Here is a 22,202-nt window from a genome sequence, read left to right as displayed (position 1 = left end):
TTGGCATGTGCCACCATGGAGGTAAGCAGATATGATTAGAGGATGTTTAAAATGGTAAGATTAGCTAGAGGTTAGGACTTTGTTGGATGCTGGGATAGTGACGGCACTGTGTTTGTATATGCGTCAGTGTTTGATATGGTAGAGCAGGAGTTCATATGATTACCCACAGGCAGAGAGAGACGAAGCGGGTCTCGTACTGTGAGGTTAAACACTCTCACGCTGGTGGCTCGCTGCAGTATAGGTCTTAAACCCCGCCCTCTCAATGTAATCGAATGGGACGCGAGCCAAACTAAAAAATCCATTTACACTTCAAATAATTTTTTCCCCAAAGATGGTGTCTGTCATTTTAGGTAGTTCTTATCACATATGCGTATGGTTGTAAGATGTAAGTGTTCGTTTGGGTTTAGTTATTTGATGCTATTAAAATGGGGTGTAACATCATGATTGACTGTGATTGAATTAGATCAATTTAGATCTCACCCTATATACCATGTTTTTTGGACTTCCTGGCATCATATATTCTGTAATGTGTGTCATCATCTGTTTTTTAGTAAGCACTTTCTGCAAGAGCAGCTAGTTCTACTCTTTCATTTTCTCCCCTATTTCTTTTTTGGAGCAGGGCCCTGTTGCCAGTATTTGGGATTCACCCAGGGTCCTCATTAATCTCAAAGGCAGGCATGCTGGGTAATTGAAAGGTGTATGGCTGGCAGGAGTCAAGCGGTTTTGGATTTATCAGCCCCACACTGTTCCTGGACGGTAACAGATGCCAGCTTGCCTCCCTTTTTTTTTTCTTTTTTTTTTCCTTTATTGCTTTCTTTTCATCTATCTCACTCTGCTTTCCCACCCAGCCGTGGTACTCCATAAATGGAGGGATGGGAAAGAGAGAAAGAACATGGCCATAGCCAAGTCAGGATGGCTTCATACGCTACTAAGCTGAAGGTTGGTCCTAATGTTTGGCATGCCGAGAGAGACAGGAGGCGAACAGACATATGTGAGGGGATCTGTTTTTAAAATTTATATTGCTAAATAAAACACTGCAGAACTGAGCTATACTGACAGCACACTGCAGGTGTACAGTGAAAACATATGTCAGACTTCTGAAGAACGGCAAGAGAGATAAAACAAGACAAAGAGGCATATTTTTGGCTTAGTTGGAGGCTTATAAGGAAAGGTATCCATACAAGCACACAAGTTGCAGTTATGTCAGGACCTCTATCGTTGAATACGATTGACAATTAGCATACAGTTTGGATTGGCGGTATGGTTCTGTTCTGGGTAAGAACTCCCTGCGCATCCATGCAGCGATAGGGTAAACAGAACAGAACCAACATGAATGTATTGCAGATATCATTAATTCAAGATTTTTAAAGTACAGCATGATTCGAGAATTCATTCTGATTCAAGGGGAATTAGAATGCCAAACCCTGACTGACGAGAGGAGGAGCTGGGGATGGAGGAGGGTAATTAGCTCCTGAGAAACGCGATAGCTGCTGATAATACAGAAGGAGCTTATATATATAGAGTTCAGATGCAAAAGCCTCTAAGTGCCATCTGAAGTTCTCTTCTAGAATGATCATTTTTAGTTCAGTAATTTCACTTAAATGACAATTAATAGGTAATTTTCATTGTCATTTAAGTGAAATTACCAAACTTAAACATACGAGCTTGATAAAAATGATCATTCTAGAAGAAAATTTCAGATGGCACTTAGAGGCTTTTGCATCTGAACTCTTCATATGTATTCTGTGATTGGCGTCATATTCCTATAGACGTGGATCAGCTGAGAGTCAGCTGATGTGAGCTTGACTAACGTGACTTGCCAGAACTGACGCTACGCTTGATTTTTAGCCATCATTTGAAGTCTGAAACAACATATATTCAATAATATTCACATTTCGTAATTGTGCATGTCTATTTTGTGACAAAACAGAGTTTTACAGCTTCTGTAAACAGTCTGTGTAAAATTGTATTAAACAAAATGACAGTATACAGTATGTGATGAAATTTCCAATGCTATCTCACGACCAGTTCGTATGAATTCCTACAAGTGAGTAAAAGGTAGCTTATTCGCACAAATTCGTACGACCTCACTTGTACGAATCCATACGATTTGTCTAAACCCCAGTGATGGGTAGGTTTAGGGGCGGGGTCAGGGGTAGGTCATTCGTACAAATTGAATTTAGCAACTCGTAAAATATGTACGATTTAGCAAAAATCTTACGAATTCGTACGATTGAGGTCGTATGAATTCGTACGAATTAGTGACCTCGTAAAATTCTGTGCAGGGAAAGGTTTGTTCAATAATATTGTGTGATATTTATGATAATGAAACCTTTGGGTGTTTCTCTCTATTTCTCTCAACCCTAAAACCTTGATCTAGAACTCATGTCTCAATCTACTTCTTAGAAATTCTTCTCCCTCTGAATTAATTGAGTCATCCGTTTGATTTATGAGGAACCAAATAGACCCTTCATCCATAGGCTGAATGCAGTGAAGAGACTCTTGTGGATCATACGCTGAGTAGTGATCCCTGAATTGCAGTAAAGAGACGTTGTTGTCTTGTCTGATTTAGATCACCATCTATTTCAGTTTATACTGTAGTGATGGATTCCTTACGAATCAAAAATTTGATTACTTTGATAAAACTCTTGACAGGAGATAGATGTCTTGCATGATGGGTCAAATCTCTCCTGGTTTGTCCTGCTATCAGAATCCAAAATGAACTTTCTGACACACCTGCCAATAGTATGTGAACTGAGAAGGTTTACTGGCAATATATATATATATATATGTTGTATTGTATAGCAAAATATAGGCTCAAGTGTCTATATTTATCAAAATCAAAGGTTTCGTTTTTCTCCAGGTAACCGGTTGTATTTCTTTGATTTTTTGGTAACACTTTATTTTGATGGTCCCTTTTAAACATTCTGTTGACTATAAGTAACTTTGCAACTAAATGTCAGCTAACTCTCATTACAGTATTAATAAACTGTCTGCTTAATATCTGCTCACTCTTTATAGTGATGGTCCTACAACAGACATTCTACTGTCTATAAGCAACTTTTCAACTACATGTCAACTTATTCTAACCCTAGCCCTACCAGTCTACTGAGTCTATACTAACACTCTAATGAGAGTTAGTAGACATGTAGGTGCAACAGAATGTGTCAAAGGGACCATCAAAATAAATTGAAACTTTTTACTAATCTACTTTTTTACTAATCTACTTATTGGATCTTAGATGTCAAGTAACTGTGTGTCTCTAGCAACAACAAACCAAACTGAACCTAGTTTTAATAAACACCATCTGCCACTGGTCAGGCAGACAGATAACCCCGCCCCAAACTCACACCATTGGTTGAGGCATTGTTGCTGCTCGAGATACTCAAACAAACAGCAATGTTTTGAATGTCCCACAGTGTTTACGTATGAATGGCTTACTTGTAGTTGCCTACCTATTAAGCTGGGATATGAGTAAGTATTTTAACATCTTCGACTTTAATCTGGGACTGTGCCTACCATCTTTTCTGTGCCCCTTCCCTTCAGTTTCTGACCTGGCACTACGTTTGCTCCTCTTCTGCTTGTCTCTTTCTCTCGTGTTCTCTTTGGGAGCATGTCAGCTTTGAGATGGTGTTCCACAAAGATACAATGACAAGAGATGACAGAACAGACAGCTTAAAATAGTGCGAGTCTGTGCGAATGCATATTTGTGTGTATAAATGTTATGCTCCTAATGTCTTCCCAGACTCTGGGGACAAGAAACGGCAAAGTGGACAGAGAACAAGGAGCTTCAAGGGCAGACTGACAGTCTTGGGAGCGGTAAATGATTTACTAAACAGCATCACCCAACTTTTCAGTTATTACAGACAAAGTGTCGGTGCCGTTTTTGGTGGCTTTCTTCTCAATTGGGTTTGAAAAAGTGTGATGAAATTGATTCGATGGCAATAGTGCAGTAACAAACTCAAACTCTGAAGTAACAAACTTGTGAACAAACAGTATAAAGCTTGTTTTCCCTCCTGGCTAGATGCTGTATTAACAAAAAAGAAAATGACAGGGGATTGTTGAAGTTTTGGTGCAGAGCAGACGGTTACACTTGCAGTTTACAGTTTCTTTGTTATTGTGAGCAGGCCCGTCGCGACAAGGCAGGCAAACCAAGCAATTGCTTGGGGCCCCGAGCTGTCCTGGGGCCCCAAGACAACGACTGGTTAAGAATAAAATGCAACGACAAACTGTGTGAGCGCCCCTTTGATAGTCAATGCAGTAAAGTGCAATGACACTGTTATCGGGATCCCCCTCAAGGGGGCCCCCCTCAGTAGTCGCTGACAGCAGCCAGCCAACTGCGTGATCTCTGCTGCCGGCAAAATACAAAACCTCCTCGGCAGTCATCATTAAGCGGAATTATGCTTCAGGAAGCCAGAAAAGAATGAAGAGAAAGGAAGAGGAGGACAAGAAAAAAAACAAGATAGTGGTAAGTAGGGGTGTAACGATACACGTATTCGTATTGAACCGTTCGGTACGAGGCTTTCGGTTCGGTGTTCGGTAGCTACGCATTTTCAAACCGATCGGTTCGTTGGATAATTTTTCCTGCCGACCAAAATTTCGTTATTTCAAATGTAGGCGCGTTGCGCGTGGCAAGCGCGCTCATAATGTAGAGACGCCGGCGGGACCACAACATTGCCCAACAATAAATGGCAAACGTAATGCAAGCGGAACGAAACTGAGCTACTCGTTATTGTGTGGTTGACGGACCGTTGTTTATCAGTTTGGACACTAAGACGCTAAGAGATCCAGTAAAGAAAGCATTTGAATTCGCCACAGAAGTAATAACATCGCTGCGAGATCTAGTGAGAAACATTCACATTGTTTGGCAGGAATAGTAGGCTATAATGCCTTCAAGTAACATTACGTCGGTTTTATTTTGACATTATGAATACAATGCCCTCAAATGTTAATCTTAACTAAAATAAACATTTGTTTATAACTACTACAATATTAAATTTATTTTTTTCCAAGGAGCTGTTTTGTTTTATATGCTCCTAAGAAGAGTCAATTATAGCTCCAGAATTGCTCAAAGTAAAAAGAAATATTATTTTATGGTGCTAGTTTTAATTAAAAAAAAGAAAAAGAAATAAATCAAGGAAATTGGCATTTCTTTCTTTTTGCTGTATTGAAAACATACCAAACCGTAACACGTGTATCGTATTGAACCGAACCGTGAATTTTGTTACACCCCTAGTGGTAAGTGATAAATTACACTGGATAAAATAGCTCCACTTGTCTTGTACAAATGGTGTAATTTTGCAGCAGGTAGGCTAGAAAAAATATGTTTATGTTAGCTACCTGCCTGACGGCAAATGCTGCTTGTAACAAACAGTTAGTGCAACTTTTTTTTCGAACGGACGGAATATGGTTACATATTATAATATGTTTTTTTATTGGGGGGGCCTCCATGTCCATTTTGCTTGGGGCCCCCAAATTCCTTCAAACGGCCCTGATTGTGAGGCGCTGCAGTCATTTAGAGAGAGCGAGAGTAGATTAAAGTGTCCATTTCTCCAGTTAATGGAAGTGTGGTGTATGTTAGGCAGAGATCTGTGAAATTTCTGTTGTGCTCAACTGAGTGAGTGTGACTTCAGAATTAATATTCTATTGCTGGCAAGTACATCAAAGCCATGTATTTAAAACTTAATCTAATTCAAAGGCAATATTAGCTTGGTGAATTGTTGTTGAAATAAGCTTCAAGCTGGAAGAGTTGACAAAAATAGTTCTTTAGAAAAGCACAGAAATATCACACAGGCAGAAAAAAATATTAAGTGGCAAGTGCAAACTTTACCTGCTTGTTTTTCAAATTAATGTCAAGGCCACCTAATATAGGTTTTCTGTTTTCATGGTCAATAGTTTATAGGTCAATGTCATGACAGTTTCAAAATACATAAATGCAATTCATATGTATTTTACAGTGACTTTAATGCACATAATGAGCATGTTTTTAACTTCTGTATTAAGATTAATTTTGCTATTTTTTTGAGGGAGCAAAGTAAAATAAAAAAAATCAGGGTGATACAAATCATATTATAATAAAGAAAAAAAACTAATTAAAAATGGAAGTTCTTAAAAGTAAGTTATTTTATTATTATTTCAAAGAAATGGTAAACAGTGAAGCAGAAGGCTATTGTTAAAAAATATAATTATTAGACTTTTTTTTGTACACCAAATCAAAGTCATGCCCTCACGACTTAGTGTTTTTCAGAACCATATGAAACCAATATGAACATAAAGAGTACATTTCTTAGAACTTGGCACATGCCTTCTTTCTTTTCAATTCATTTTCTTTATCATGTTTTATTCTACTTTTATTTGTCATTGACCTTTTCACTTTCTGTGTCCATGTTCGGCATCAAACTCTCTTACATGATCACAAAATCAAATGAACCCAGCAAGTCTACCAATGATTTTAGCTCTGTCGTTTCTCTGCATGTAATGATGCTGCAGCTCAGAGTGTATGTGTGTCGATGGAAGTGTACCACAGAGAAAAGGATTTCAATATCAAAGGAGAAAGTGTTTTGGGACCTAATACAGCGATATTATTATTTCTGCAAATCACACCACCCGCAGAGCTACACCCAACACACTTCCCATGCTTATAGCTAAACGCTGAGGGGAGAGAGAGACGTAGCAGTTGTGCTGCCGAATAAATGATTGTTTTAGCATTAGGTGGCCTGTATTTCAGCAGGAGACAACAGCAAATGGGACACGGCAACTTATAAATACTCGCGTATGTGTCTTCTCTGTCAGAACTTGATAAGTCAAGTAGGTCTGTCCATGTGTGTGTGTGTGTGTGTGTGTGTGTGTGTGTGTGTGTGTGTGTAGCCTATGTGTATATATATTTACGGGAATAACAAAATTAGATAATGCATTATACAATCTTAATCTAAAACCTGACTAAGATATATAATCAAACAAGCAGATCCAAATGTAATGCATATAGATATAGAAAAACGTTTTTCAGCTGCTCTACTTTATCACCATTTGCTGCCCTACATTATAAATGTATTGTGTCCTGCTTTCCCCCGAGGACAACATCAATTATTTCACTATAGTCTCTATCTGCACTTCTTTGTGGTATCTTTATAGTAACTGCCTCATGCTGTATAAAAGAGAGTGAATTAAAAATTGCAATATAATTGCTGTAAGCTCTGTATATTATAGGGGAATTTATGTTTTTATTGTTTTGTTGACAATAACATTTTTATGAATTGTTTTATTTTAGAAATATTCAGAAATTTTGAAATAATTAAATACAAATAAATTAAACTATAATATTAAAATATGATAAAATTATCAACATTAATATATATATTTTGTTTTATATATATTCAAATAAACATGGTCTGCATACCTGAGCAGTTATTGAAGTTAACTGGCATTGCTTAATGTATGAATTACGAAAACTGATTAAATGTAGTATTAATTGTCACAAATTTTTCTCTGAATTCTGAAATTAAAATTAACTGAAATCAAATAAATCTAAAACGTAACCTTTTTTTTATTTTTTTTTACCATATAATGCATAAAGGGGGTCAAATTGATCCAGCATGCTTTGAACATTTATTTATTTGATATTCCATGAATTGTTCAAAAAACTTGTTTCTGACCCATATTTCTTGGTCATAGAATGGACGGGAAATTTATAATACCCTTTTTCATTTCATTTCAAGGAAATTATAAATATAAAATTCTAAATATTAATAAAAACTAGTGCAATCAAATTAATTAATCGTGATTAATACATCTAACATAAAAGTTAGTGTTTATATAATAAATGTGTGTGTATATATATATATATATATGTGTGTGTGTGTGTGTGTGTGTGTGTGTGTGTGTGTGTGTGTGTGTGAGTGTGCATGCGTACATATATATATATATATATATATATATATATATATATATGTATATGTGTATACAGTATATACTGTATATGTATGTATACACACACATATATTTAAATTTATATAAACAAACTTTTATGTTAGATATGATTAATTGCGATTAATCGATTTGATAGGATTAATAAAAACACTATACTAACCCGATCTCACGGCAATTCGTACGTATTTTATGAGGTGGCTTATTCATACGAATTCGTACGAACTCACTCGTACGATTTTTGCTAAATCATACATATTTTAAGATTTTAACCTACTTCTGACCCCGCCCCTAAACCTACACTGTAAAAAATTCACCCGTAAATTTACAGTAAAATACTGGCAGCTGTGGTTCCAGCCCTTTACCGTAATTTTACGGTTTCAACAATGCTGTTATTTTACAGTAAAATACTGGCAGCTGTGGTTACAGCCCTTTACCGTAATTTTATGGTTTCAACAATGCTGTAATTTTACAGTAAAATACTGGCAGCTGTGGTTCCAGCCATTTACTGTAATTTTACGGTTTCAACAATGCTGTAATTTCACAGTAAAGTACTGGCAGCTGTGGTTCCAGCCATTTACCGTAATTCTACAGTTTTTAATTTTATGGCTGTGCTTCACAAAAGTACTGGCAGTAATGGTTCCAGCTATAATTCTATAGTAAAAAGTTAGAATATAAATACTGTTTTCTATTTACTCTATTGTCCGATATCTATTAACATCCCTATATTTACTCAATGGAAAAAATGAAGAAAATATAGATTATGGTACAGTATTGTTTGCCATTTATTTAAAACAGCTAACAAGTTAACAATACATTAATAGTTAAGGAAAAAAAAGTCATACATTGTATGAAATACAAAATACATTGTAAAATTCAATGTGAGGAACCAGTAGGCAAACAAAGAAACCTTACATTCAACATGTCACATCAGCATCCAGGCAAGAGAGGAATTCTGAGTCTGAGAGGAAAATGTTGAGAACCAATGGATGAAAAATCCTTGATAGAGGCAAAAAACTGCCAAAACATCTCAAACCTGCTTTTGAAAGATCTGGTCTGAGAGGAAATCCCGATCTGAGAGGACAAGAGAACCAATTGGTGAAAAAACGTAGGAAGAGGCAAAAAAAACTGCCAAAACATCCCACATCAGCTTTTGACACATCTGGTCTGAGAGGAAATCCAGATCTGAGAGGAAAGAAAATCAAGAAAATCTTAGTGGTAAAATAAATCACATGACAAAAACTAGTGATATTCTACGAACACTTTTAAAAAAGACATAAAATGATCATGTTATTGTACATATAACTAATCTTAGAGATTATCTATACTTTACTAAACACATCTCATTAAACATTCACAGTGCTGCAGTAAGTGAACTTCTTGTTACTTAATGACCCACAAATGTTTTTTTGTTTGTTTTGTTTTTGTAATAGTTGTTCATGATTCGCTTGCTTGTTCTGAGCAGTTAAACTGTCCACTGTTCTTCAGAATAAAATCATCCCCCTGGCACCCTATATAATAGCGGAGTCCTCTAACTAATGAGTAGTTCTTATTGTGAAAAGATGGGTGTTAAAACCATGCAGTCACTATTGTAAAGGGTTTAATTGTTCAGAATGTGCTGGAAAACCAAAGACTGTGCAAGACATGGTGGATTTTTCTGAAGAATATTGGGCAGTTTAACTGCTCAGATCAAACAAGGTACTCATGAACAACCATCACAAAACAAAAACAACATTTGTGGTTCATAGAGGTAACAATGTAGTCACTTACAAAATGTACATTTTTATTACACTGCACTGAGAGTGGCCATTGGGATGTTTAGTAAAGTCATGAAAGATTATAATTGTGTAGCTATAGCTTAAACACTTTGTTTGTCTATACATGTGACTGATGAAGACATTTTATGACCAATTAATGCAGAAAATCATCAAATTCCAAAGGGTTCAGATACTTTCTTACCACTGAATATGAATGCAGTTAAGAGTTGTTGATTTTTTTAGGAAGCTGCACAAATGTGAGTGTCAGTGGGCATTTAAGTTTAGTTACCTAGACGAAGTTCCATTTGAAATCGATGAGGTTCTTCAGGAGAGAAGCAACTTTGGGATTGACAGTGGCAGACTTCTTGCTGACAAGTTTTCCAGTCTTCTTTGAAACCACCTTGCCTCTGCAGGTCTTCAAACCCTTTTTAGGGTTTATCCCAACGAATCGTCTAAGAGTAATAAAAAAAATAAAAATAAAACATACACATTAAAAAAGAAAACTTACAAAATCTACCTTTTATCAATTTAAATATTGGATTAAATATAAATAATTGACCAATTTAAAGGGTACTATAAAAGGTGATAAAATACCTTTGAATGAATTCCAAGGTGCCACATGCCTCCTCTGGATACTGAAGATTGAAGATGTAGAACATTGCAAACATGGTTGCTATTGCAGTCAGGAATCTTGGTTGTATGCCCTCACATACAAATACAAAAACACAGGTAACAGTTACTCGCACCATTAAATCGAAAAAAATAAATATATAGCCTAAATATCTATTTTGCTTTGGGAATTTGAACAGCTTTACATTATTTGCATGGAAACCAAACAAATTGACCACTAACTTTTAATTATTATAATGGACCTGGATATTTCGAGTAGTTTTGTAATTATTCTTCTTATAAAATGTAATTTTAATCTTATGTGCATGATATTAAGCGAATAACATTAATGCATCTGGTAAGATTCGCATCGTGTAACATTACTGAATCAGAAATTCATGTAAATCGAGTTAAGGGTTACTACCACTGATCTATATAGAATGACGTCATTATATAGATCAGTGGTTACTACAAATGAAAGCCAAACTAATTTCTAAATGGTAACTTAACTTTAATCAAGCAAATAGTTCGCCGTGATAATAGGAGCTCAGAGAACATTCATTAGCAGGCGAAACGCCTCAACCGTTGAGAGCTCTGTCTACAAAACGCGATTCGCGCTCAGTAACAGCACAATCAAAAATACCTCGTGAAAAAGGCGATTGTACAGGTTGGGAGCAACATAACAGAATAACAGTAAAGAAATTAACTTACCTTGAACAGTGTCCTTCTTTAAGACCGTCTAGATGAGTGTTGCGAAACAATTCTGTTAATTGACTGCGTAGCTTTCTGTTCGAAAATAGACCGCGTTGAAGATGCCCCGCCCCCACGTGCTATTTTTTTACAGTCCAAGACTGTTTTTTCCAGAAACAAATGGGTTTACAGATAAATGCTGTAAATTTACGACAAGTAATTAATTTATGGAACATAGACTGTAAATTTACAGGATTAAACTGTTTATTGAAATAACAGTATTTTACTGTTGGAAATTCACTGTATTTTTACAGCAATTTTTAACAGTGTACCCCTCACTGGGATTTAGACAAATCGTACGAATTAGCCACCTTGTAAAATTCGTACAAATTGGTCACGAGTTAGCGTTGAAACTACACACAGCCTAAACATCAGTGTTTTTATTCACATTTCTTATTGTAAGGTGGAACAAGTTTTGGATATGAATCCAAGAAGGTGGTCAGTGAACAGTTGGGCTCTGATACAGTGATTTTGTCTGGAACCTCTGCAAGTGTTTGGCCATGTCGATTCGTGTCTCTGTGGTGTTTGTGTGGTCATGCACGACTGAGGGGAAGCTCATCCAGATTCAGTGTGTTGATCCAGGGAGCTAAAGATGAGGAGGCAGGCCAGGAGTCTGTGGAGCACATCAGCAAGCCCTCTCACACACAGAATAAACACACTTCATCTTCCATGGTGCTCCAGCTGCCCCTCAGCTGCTGTTTCATACTGCACTGGGACCTCTCGTTTCTTCTTCTGCATTATGTTCAGCTTCACGTAGGCCCGCCATCTCTTTTTGTGCATGCTATCTCGAGTTTTCACTTTCTCTATTCCTTTTCATCTTCTCTTCTGGTGTTAAAGGGGCAGTTCACCAAAAATGATCAATTCTAGCATCATTTATTCACCGTAGGTCATTCTATCTATCTATCTATCTATCTATCTATCTATCTATCTATCTATCTATCTATCTATCTATCTATCTATCTATCTATCTATCTATCTATCTATCTATCTATCTATCTCATTGTCTCCTGCAGTCTTTCCATTGGTGCACTCTGTAGTGAGCTGAATCAGTAATTCAGAAGGAACACTTCTATTCATTTTGTCTGCACTGACTCCTGCATCGGTTACAGTTCTCAACGGTACTATTGATTTGACCATGGGCTACAGTCATTTGCGTTGCGACTGGGGAGCAAAAATAGAAATATCAGCCTTTAGCTTTTGCTTCAAATGAAGGGCCATCTGCACTTTCTAATATCAGTGTAATTGTTCTGTTCTTACAGTATGCACCTCGCCTGTGTTAATGCTGCGGTATTTCTTTATTTCTGTCAGTTGTTGTTGTTGTTGTTGTGTGTGTGTGTGTGTGTGTGTGTGTGTGTGTGTGTGTGTGTGTGTGTGTAGTTGTAGGGGTTATCTGGGTCTTTTTCTCTATGTCCACTGTAATTGGATATGTGAAACAGATGAGCACTATTATGTCATAATCCGGGTTAGTTGGGCACTGTTATTTTCACAGCCCACTGCAATCTATCTCATAAATACACACACACACTCACAATGGATTATTGCTTGCTGATTCCTTATCATTTAATTTCCTCTTTATGTAAATTATTTATCACAAGAAGTTTCTAAAAATACTTCTTTTTTTTTTAATCCACACTCCTTTCACGCTTTATCTCTTAGCTGTCTCACTGTCTACTACCTACAGAGGCAGTTGTATTATTAGCATATTACTAAGCTAATGGCGCAATACTCTAATAATAAGCCTTAAAATGCGTTCAATTTGAATGAACTTTTTTTATTGATACTTTTCAGTACTTAATGAAATATGTTTATTCTCTGACTACATAATAAGGTTGACTGGCTTTTGGAACAGTCTTCGTTTTGGAAATGCGCCCATGACGCCTTAAAATATTGCCTCGCTAGTTTTTGGAACAGAGCATCTGTTTCTCGCTCTTTTTTTCTGTCAGACTTCTCTTGTGAGAAGCTGAGGTTACTGCACAGTTGCGAGGATTAGGCTCTCTGAGATACATCAAGGATTGAAAACATTAGAGGAGTTTGATTAATAATTTTTTTTTTTTCTGCCATCTGGAGCACGTTGGGATAGTGTTGCAGATACTCTCACTTACTGTGAACACGTCCAATTTATGAAGTGCTTAGGCGAAATAAATCCTATAGGAGTGTAGTTTTTCCCTCATTTGATATAGGTCATAATCTGTCAACTTAATCATTAACTTTCTACCTTTACCTTTCATTACCTTTACCACTTTTGTGAATCTTTTATTCAGCAAGGAAGCATTAAATTGATCAAAAGTGACAGTAAAGAAACTTATAATCTTACAAATAAATGCAAATAAAAACGTCCTGGGTTACGTATGTAACCCTAGTTCCCCGAAGGGAACGGACGCTGCGTGTAATCGCAGTGGGAACGCCTCCAGCGTAGTGCGTCTGAAGCATGAATGAAATCAGTCAATGGCGAGACGGAACGTAGTAGGCGGGTGACGTCATCGACCAGGAAACTATAAAGCACCCCTGAATCACAAGCGAGACAGCTTCTGATGTTACTGAAGCAAGCGATCCAAGGGGATGCCGGGAGCATGGCAGGACACGCAGCGTCCGTTCCCTTCGGGGAACTAGGGTTACATATGTAACCCAGGACGTTCCCCTTCAGGAACTACCGCTGCGTGTAATCGCAGTGGGAACGCAATACCCACGTCCCCATGCGAGCAAGTCTCCGTCGTGTGTAATCAAGACGCACAGGCTGACGAAAGAACTTGCGCCCCAGGAGTGGAGCTAAAATCGAAACTATAAAATCTGACGAATGTGTGCGGTGAGGACCAGCCTGCCGCATCACAAACATCCTGAAGACAAACTCCTGAAAGGAGAGCTTTAGAAGCAGCCATACTCCGGGTGGAATGAGCCCGTACAGCCAAAGGTGAAGGCTGACCGACCGACTCATAAGCAAGTGAGATGGCCTCGACCACCCACTTGCTCATCCTTTGCTTAGATGCAGGGCACCCCTTGTTGGGAGACCCAAAACAAACAAACAGCTGTTCAGACTTCCTCCACAGGGCAGCTCTGTGGACATAAGTATCTAGAGCCCTAACTGGGCAGAGCAAATTAAGTTTCTCCTGGTCCAACATCAGAAATGGAGGAGGACAAAAAGCCTGCAGTATGACAGGTCTAACTACAGTAGCTGGAACTTTTGGAACATAGCCTGGCCTAGGATAGAGGAAAGCCTTAGCCATGCCAGGTGAGAATTCCTGGCACGAGGGAGCAACCGAGAGTGCTTGAATGTCTCCAACCCTTTTGAGAGACGAAATAGCAAGCAGAAAAATAGTTTTGAGAGTAAGGAACTTCTCGGAAACCTCTTCAATCGGCTCGAAAGGAGCTAGGGAGAGACCCTCTAGGACGATGGCCAAGTCCCATGATGGCACCCTCGTGCGTACTGCTGGCCTCAGCCTCAAAGTGCCACGAAGGAAGCGAGATATAAGTGGGTGTCTCCCAAAAGAAACTCCACTCAAAGGGGCGTGGTAAGCAGCCAGGGCCGCCACGTACACCTTCAGTGTGGAGTGGGATAATCCCGTGGAGAGACGGGCCTGCAGGAACTCCAGCAGTGTACCAACCGGGCAGTTAACTGGGTCCTGTTGGCGCTCTCCACACCAAGAGGTGAAAAGTTTCCACCTCGCGGCATATAGCTTCCTTGTAGCGGGAGCTCTGGATTGGAGAATGGTCTCAACGACCTCAGTCGAGAGACTGGATTCTATGAGCTGAGCCCCCTCAGAGGCCAAGCCCACAGTCTCCATCTGATTTGTGACACGATCTGTTTGAGAGTGAGCATCTTGAACTTGAGCTTTCCTACAGTGCGATTTAAAAGACGCAGATCTAAAATCAGACGCAACCCCCCGTCTTTCTTTGGAACAATGAAGTATCGGCTGTAATAACCTGACTCCCTGCTGGGAGGAGGAACCCGTTCTATAGCTCCTTTTTGAAGAAGAGTCAAAACCTCCTGTTCCATTACCAGAGCCTGCTCGGGGCCCACCACAGTGGGAAGAACCCCTCTGAACCGAGGCGGACGAGACCTGAATTGTATAGCGTAACCTCTTTCGATGGTGTGCAGGACCCACTGAGACACATTGGGAAGATTTTTCCACTCCACTAGAAAATCTACTAAGGGTACCAGCCTCTCGAGGCTGGCCTCTGGTTGAATATTCTGCGTGACAGATACAGCGCCCTGTAACGGCGCACCGGCAGGGAACAACTGGTCTGAGCACTCCAGAGCCCTCCTTGGAGGGGGCGAGCGTCCCTCGGGAAAACACTCGCCGGTCCCTTCTACGCCCTGTTTCGACAGGGTTAGTAGAACAGACCCCTGAGGGCACCGAGAGAGACTGTGAGCTGTGAGCGTCAGGACCTTTTAGACGCGGCCTTCTTGGCGGCAATGACTGTCCTCAGATCAGTCCTGCCCCGCGAAGGTCGCGTCTGAGAGCGCCCCGTCTCGTCCCTCCAGTTTTTCTGCGGGGGGGCACGAGACGCGACGCTCTGTTTCTGCTGCGCCCTCTGCTTTGATGAGCTACTCGGCGGCTGGGACTGCCCTCGCTCAGCAGTCCCAGAAACTTTTATTTTGAGGGGGATACATTTATGAAATGCAGCTGCCTGCTTCTTTTCTTCCTGAAACCTCTCAGTGACAGAGTGTAGCGCATCACCGAAGAGGCCAGCAGGAGACACAGGGGCATTTAAAAGGAGAGATTTATCTTTCTCTTTCATAGACGTTTGATTCAACCATAAATGACTCTCCGTGGCCACCAGGGCTGCCATAGACCGGCCGATGGATTTAGCGGTCTCCTTGGTGGCCCGGAGAGTTAAATCAGCTGTCCCTTAAGCAGATCGGCCTGATATGCCTGCATGATAGCCATCGTATGCAAGCACGCAGCCACCTGGCCCGCCACCGAGTATGCCTTTCCCACCAGCGCGGACGTATTTTTTAATGGTCTGGTGGGAAGGGCCGGTGCTTTAAGCCAGTGGTTCCCAACCTTTTATTGTCTGAGACCCCCTTTTTCCCAAGAAAATATTTTAGGGCCCTCCTTCACATTTAATGATATTATCGCTCTTGTTGGCTAGCAGCAAGGATGACAAAATATGTTGTTTTCAAGCAAACGGTAGGCTATGTTTAATACTATAACCAGATATGTTTATGCACAAATAATAGCCTATAGCCTAATATTGAAAATACAATAACAAAAACATCAGTGGGCCATTTGTAATTTAAAAACCTAAGCCTAAGAGTAGCCTATAAATTGGCCCTATTTGAATCGCAATAAAAAAATATCAGTATTCACACTGGTGTGTAGGTTAAAAAAAGAGAGAATGAATATATAGGCTATTACAAAATTACTGCTGTCTGGGACCTCAATACTTGCATGTTATTTGTGAGGCTTTATCAATAAGTGTGAGGATCTGCTGGTCGTGAGTAATTTGGTCAATGCGTGGAGAGATCTTTAACAGGGTAAGACATCTTTATCATCCTCAAGGGTCAGTCTGGCCCATATGTATTTGGTTTTTAAGGCTGTCATGGTTAAAATCCCATTTTTGGTCAGCCAGGCCAGGTAATGGATAAAATTAGCTAATGTAATATGACCGTTCTCCTTAAAGCATGCATTCCTTTTTTTTGCGCTATAGCGATCGTTAATAAACATGCGTTTGTTAACAGAATAATGCGTCTTTTGGAGCCGGAATTACTTCTCTGTGTTTGGCTATGACGAGTCACGCAGGTTAAGTACCAGTACTCCGCAGCGGCGGCGATCCGAACCAGTGTTAAATAGTCCCAATATAAACACTTATTATAGGTGTACCATAGTGATTCAGAATAAGAAAAAAAACACGGTTTGGAAGATGGATTCATGATGAACTCGCTCATTATATACATTTTGTACATTTTTAACATAGAAAAAGTTACGGACGACTTGAATGCTCATTACTCAAAACTTTTCAAAATATGACGCGACCCCCCAGAGAGCTCGCCGAGACCCCCTTGTGGGCCGCGACCCCCCTGTTGGGAACCACTGCTTTAAGCGACGATGCTGATTCGGGAGAGAGATAGCTCGCAAGCGTCTCCTCCGCCCTCGGCATCGTCACATAACCTAATGCTTTGGCTCCCATAATATTACCGTAAGCGTTAGACATGTTGGTATAAATTCTACTAGAAACCGGTCTAGCCCAGGTCTTCGACACCTCAGTGTGAAGATCTGGGAAGAAAGGTAAGCACCGGCGAGAAGGCTGAGAACGTGACGGCAGAAATCTCTCATCAAGTTTGCTTTTATGTTTAGACTTCTGCCTATCAACTGGCCAATCAATGCTGAGCTTCTCAACAGCACGAGATAAAACGTTCATTAGCTCATCTTCAGCAGGTTGCTGGAATGACGAGTCTCCAGTCTCATCTGTTGCAAGACTTTCAACATCTGACTGATTTCATTCATGCTTCAGACGCACTACGCTGGAGGCGTTCCCACTGCGATTACACGCAGCGGTAGTTCCTGAAGGGGAACTTTCTATTCATAAAATCCTGAAAAAAATGTATTACAGTTTTCACAATGCTTCTTGAGCACCAAATCAGCATATTAGATTGATTTCTAGGGTCATGTGACAGTTATTTAAAAATAGTATTATTTCATACAATTAATACAAAGTTCTGTCGTGACGCTCTAGATGGTTAATAGGTCCTTAACTAAATTTTTAGCGATCACATCGTAATCTACATACAGTAGCGCAGCTGATTGGTTGCTGGGGCATTTGTAGCCAATGAGCTTGCTGCTTGCTTGCAGTTAGCTGTTAGCTGTCTGCAGCGCACTTTCAGAAACCCTCCACCTTCCCCAGCTCCACCTGTATAGATCTGCTACGGGGTTATTTCATGAATGTTTATGTGCAGCAGCAGCATGACTTACATGCTTACAGCAGCATGTATGTGAATGAATTGGCAGCAGCAAGTCTCTGTACTTGTTCTGGAGCAGCAGCAATTATCAACAGCAGAAGCATAGCAGATCTATTCTGCAAAGACCTTGTCATGAGTTGTCATGACAATTTTTTTTTTTTTTTTACTGTATATTTGATTAAATAAATGCAGCCATGGTAAGCATAAGAGACTTATTTCTAAGACATTAATAAATCTTACTGCTCTCAAACTTTTGAATGGAGTGTAAATGAGTGTTGCATGCCGAAATGAATGACTTTCCAGGCGTGCTTTAATTTGATGGGTTCGTTTAATCTTGTTCACTGCTTACATTACATGGCATTTATTCGCAGTACACAAAAAACTCTGGGTGCATTTTCAACATGACAAAACACTGTTCTTCTCCTCCTACTCCACGCCCGCACCTGTCTTCCGTAGGCACCCTCTCCTGTAGGATCCTGTGAGCATTACTCATTATAAATTAAGCAGTGTCTTGTGCATTTGCACCAACATTGACTTAAACACTTTGTATGCATTAACCCCATCATGAATTTATAATAACTAAGCTAATGAACTATAAAACTAAAATAAAGACATATGGGGGGTACTCTCTATATGTCTTTAACCATTAACATTAACATTACAGGGAATGTTATTATGAGCCACAAACTATTCTCATATTGATCAACATAGTCCTTATCTTTAATCTTCTCTACCCGCTTCTGTTTCTTTTTCACTGTCGTTGTTTTTTTCTTCACATGGTCACAAACACGTGCCTGGGTTCAAACTTGGGTGCACTTTTGCTTATAGTTCCTTTGAGAACCACAGCTGAAATCCAAACAGAATTATTCATTCCCCTTTGGGTTCTCAAAGCATTACATGCATGAGTTCCAGTCTATATCGGCAGTGACAGATGCAGGCGAAGTAATTTGCGGTAGTGCACATGGTGGAAAGTGAGAGGGAGTGAGAAATACTCAAAACATGAGATTGATCTGTTCATATTTTCAAAATCATTCATTTTTTTTACTTTACAACAAAACCTCTCAAATAAAAATTAATCAAGCCGCAAATTTCACTGAGCTTGTCCAGTGAAATATGTTAAGTCTGAAGTATGCTAAAACTTCTACCCAGACTGGTATCATTTTGTACTAATCATGCTGCAGTCTTATTATCATAATAGCTCAAGATTGTATTTTGAAAATGCAAAAACTGAAGACAGGTGATGCACACATTTAGGAAACAACCTTGCTATAAAAACGCTCCTGAGTACCAAATGGGAACAGACTGTGTTCTTACTTCCCACAAAATGAGGTGGAAACAGCATTATGCCTCATGCATAACTGCAAATGTGTTTTAGGGACACATAATTTCCCCATTTTGTAAACCATCAAAACAAATTACAGCTGAAATCTAAATCCTAAAACCCTCATATTAGCTACATTAGACCCAACAACAAGATATATATATATATATATATATATATATATATATATATATATATATATATATATGGTCTGTCCCATCATTCAGAAGTGAAATTTTCTTTCCATATAATGAAAGTCAGTGGAGTCCAGCATTGTTCAATTCAGTGCTGTATGAAATATTTTCTTTTGTGTTCAACAGAAGAAAAAAGTTAGGTTTGGAATGACATTAAGGGTCAGTAAACGATTTTTTGGGGGAACCACCCCTTTAACTCTTTCTCCGCAAACTTTTTTTTTTTCCATTTTCACAAGTTTCCTGGCCCCCAGATATTTTGTTGTATAAAAAAAATAAAAAAATAAAAAAATAAATTATTCTAGCTTCATGCATTCCTTTTTTATCAACACTTCAAGTTTCATTAAGAAAGCAACATTTCGAGCAAAAAGCTGAGAAAATCGCGTTTTTGTCAAAGGCTACGTCTGGATCGGATTCAGACCGATGATCAGGCTAGTAGATTGAGTCCATCAACACCCCCAAAGCATGCACAGCCCTATGGCTCGTCCTGGGTCGACATTTCATTCCGTAACATTAGACAGTTTTGATTCATATGCTGTTTAATGTTGATGATCACGTTATTTTACATATACCTATGCTATCGCTTGTTTCTGCTTCTTTTTCACATCTTTTAAACAGGAGATTCAGTATTCTTTAAGAAAGATGCGTAATAGCGCCTCCCACCATGTAACAGTGAAAACACGTAAAGCCGGAAATGTCAGGGAAGTGTTTCTCACAAATGACAGAAATTTCCGTCAATGTCGGGGAAAGAGTTAAGTGTGTTTGTTAACAAATACATTGGCAACATACATCTTTTGTTTACCATTTCAAAGAGATTTCTAAAACCCTTGAATTCTGAATTAGAGATATGTTAAGAGACAAAACACATGCACTGTGTTTCTTCTACTTTCAGTCTATTCTCATTTTGGATATGCATGTGCGTGTGCACATTGTGCGTGCACGCTCCATGACACATGTGGTGGTATTTCTCTCCAGTCACGTTCACTTGCCACACTCCATGCTTTATTAAATGTACAGTCGGGTCTTATTGAATTAGCCGGGCTCATTTAGAAGTACTTCATCGTTTGTGACTCTGGAATCACTCAGCTATTCAATTCACCATCACTCATATGTGATTAAACCCTAATAACAGTTCTTATTTTAAATAAGGCTGAGCTCTGAGAACAGAATGAACATTGGTGAAGCATTCACGATGCAGCTTGTTCCTCTTTGTTGTACAGACTTTCAACCATTTGAACCATTAAGAAACAGTTTGATCCAGATCAAGGCGGTTAAGCAAGAACATCCCCCTCAACATTGATTTGGTTAAGTGATCATTTATATCAATTTGTCATGGCTTTGTCCTGTTTGTTGCAGGAGGCAGGCTAAAGTGACTAAACCAGGGATGGGCAACTTCGGTCCTGGAGGACCACTGTCCTACAGAGTTTAGCTCCAACCCTGAAAAATCACCTGCCTGTAATTTTCTAGTAATCCTGAGAACCTTGATTAGCTTGTTCAGGTGTGTTTGATTAGGGTTGAAGCTAAACTCTGTAGGACAGTGGCCCTCCAGGACCGAAGTTGCCCATCCCTGGACTAAACAGTTCAGGGACAGCAGTATTATTGTTTTACTCGGTATATGTATCAGTATCAGCCCAGCTGATGCTCAGCTCTTAACCAAATCCTCTTATCAAAGAGAACTTTAAGGTTTCAGCTGCACATTATTGTATTAAAGATTTACACATGACCAACAGAAACTGAACTGTTGCTGTGTATTCATGTATCGTAATCAGTGAAATATTGTGAGTTACATAATCAAATTTGTACTTTTTTCAAGTAATGAGTAAAGTAATGCATTTCTTTCAGATTTACAAGGAAATATCTGAGTTACTTTTTCAATTGTTCAGTTTTTTTTCTTCTTGTCATGGAAAGGAAAAAAACAAAGGGGTATCAATGCAAACCATTGTCGTACCACTGCTGAAGTCACATGGTATGTTTGTAGTTACTTTTCTCAGTGTTGGTATGAGCTGGAGCAAGTCATTTGAGATAACAGGATAGGACTTTTATTTAATCCTTACCTTGAAATTGCTGGGCCAGATGCCCATTAGTATTCAAATAAGCTTACATTTTTGGTGTACACATGTCTAAGTAAGACAGTGGAGAATTTGATTTTAAAAGCTGCTTAGCACCCCCTTTGAGGACCCCTTTGTTTCTGATATGGAACAGTTATTAGCTGACAACATTTGCCACACAACGGCATTATCATATAATCATGACAGTCACAATGTCTTGAACAGAAAAATCTTATATAGTTTCATGCAGGCTTTGAGCTTGTGTTGTGTTGAGTCTCATGCTTGAGGCTCTCCATTACAGAAAGTAAGCCAACCCCATTTTTTCCATTACATGAGCATGATCTATGAAATAAAATAAAAGGAGATGATTCTATATCAGGCCTCTATTTCTGAGATGTCGTATAAAAATAATCTGTGATTTATTGCTACATCATGAGTTTAGTTCTGGTTTTGGAATGAGAGGGTTGACATCCTCATACTCTCCGCACAGTTCACTATGTCTGTCTCCTCACAGCTATAGCAAAGGTAATATCAAGATGGCGTGGGATTATAGGATAGGTCATATTGGATTGATGGAGTGTCATAAATGGGACCTCAATCAATACGTCAGGCTTTCTGAGTGCCATATCACATGGATCAATTTGCTTTATTCCATTTGTGGGGGAGCAAAGGGGGATTAGACACAGCCATGACTTCACTCTCTCC

General features: G+C 39.1%; 1 protein-coding gene across 3 annotated transcripts in view; it reads left to right on the top strand.

Annotated features, from left to right (window-relative positions):
• Positions 1-22,202, top strand: part of dlgap3 (discs, large homolog-associated protein 3) — a 185,464-nt gene that overhangs the window by 49,724 nt on the left and 113,538 nt on the right. Inside the window, exon 2 of one of the 3 annotated variants that reach the window (XM_084422613.1) lies at positions 3,746-3,819. The exons of the other annotated variants lie outside the window; for them this stretch is intronic. The gene's annotated coding sequence lies outside the window, so the exon portion shown is untranslated. The remainder of the gene's footprint in view (positions 1-3,745; positions 3,820-22,202) is intronic. 3 annotated transcript variants of the gene reach the window in all.

The sequence above is a fragment of the Rutilus rutilus genome (assembly GCF_951802725.1).
Source record: "Rutilus rutilus genome assembly, chromosome: 11".
NCBI classification, from domain to species: Eukaryota; Metazoa; Chordata; class Actinopteri; order Cypriniformes; family Leuciscidae; genus Rutilus; species Rutilus rutilus.
Note: the sequence above shows the minus strand (reverse complement) of the source record. Positions and strands in the feature narration are given on the sequence as shown.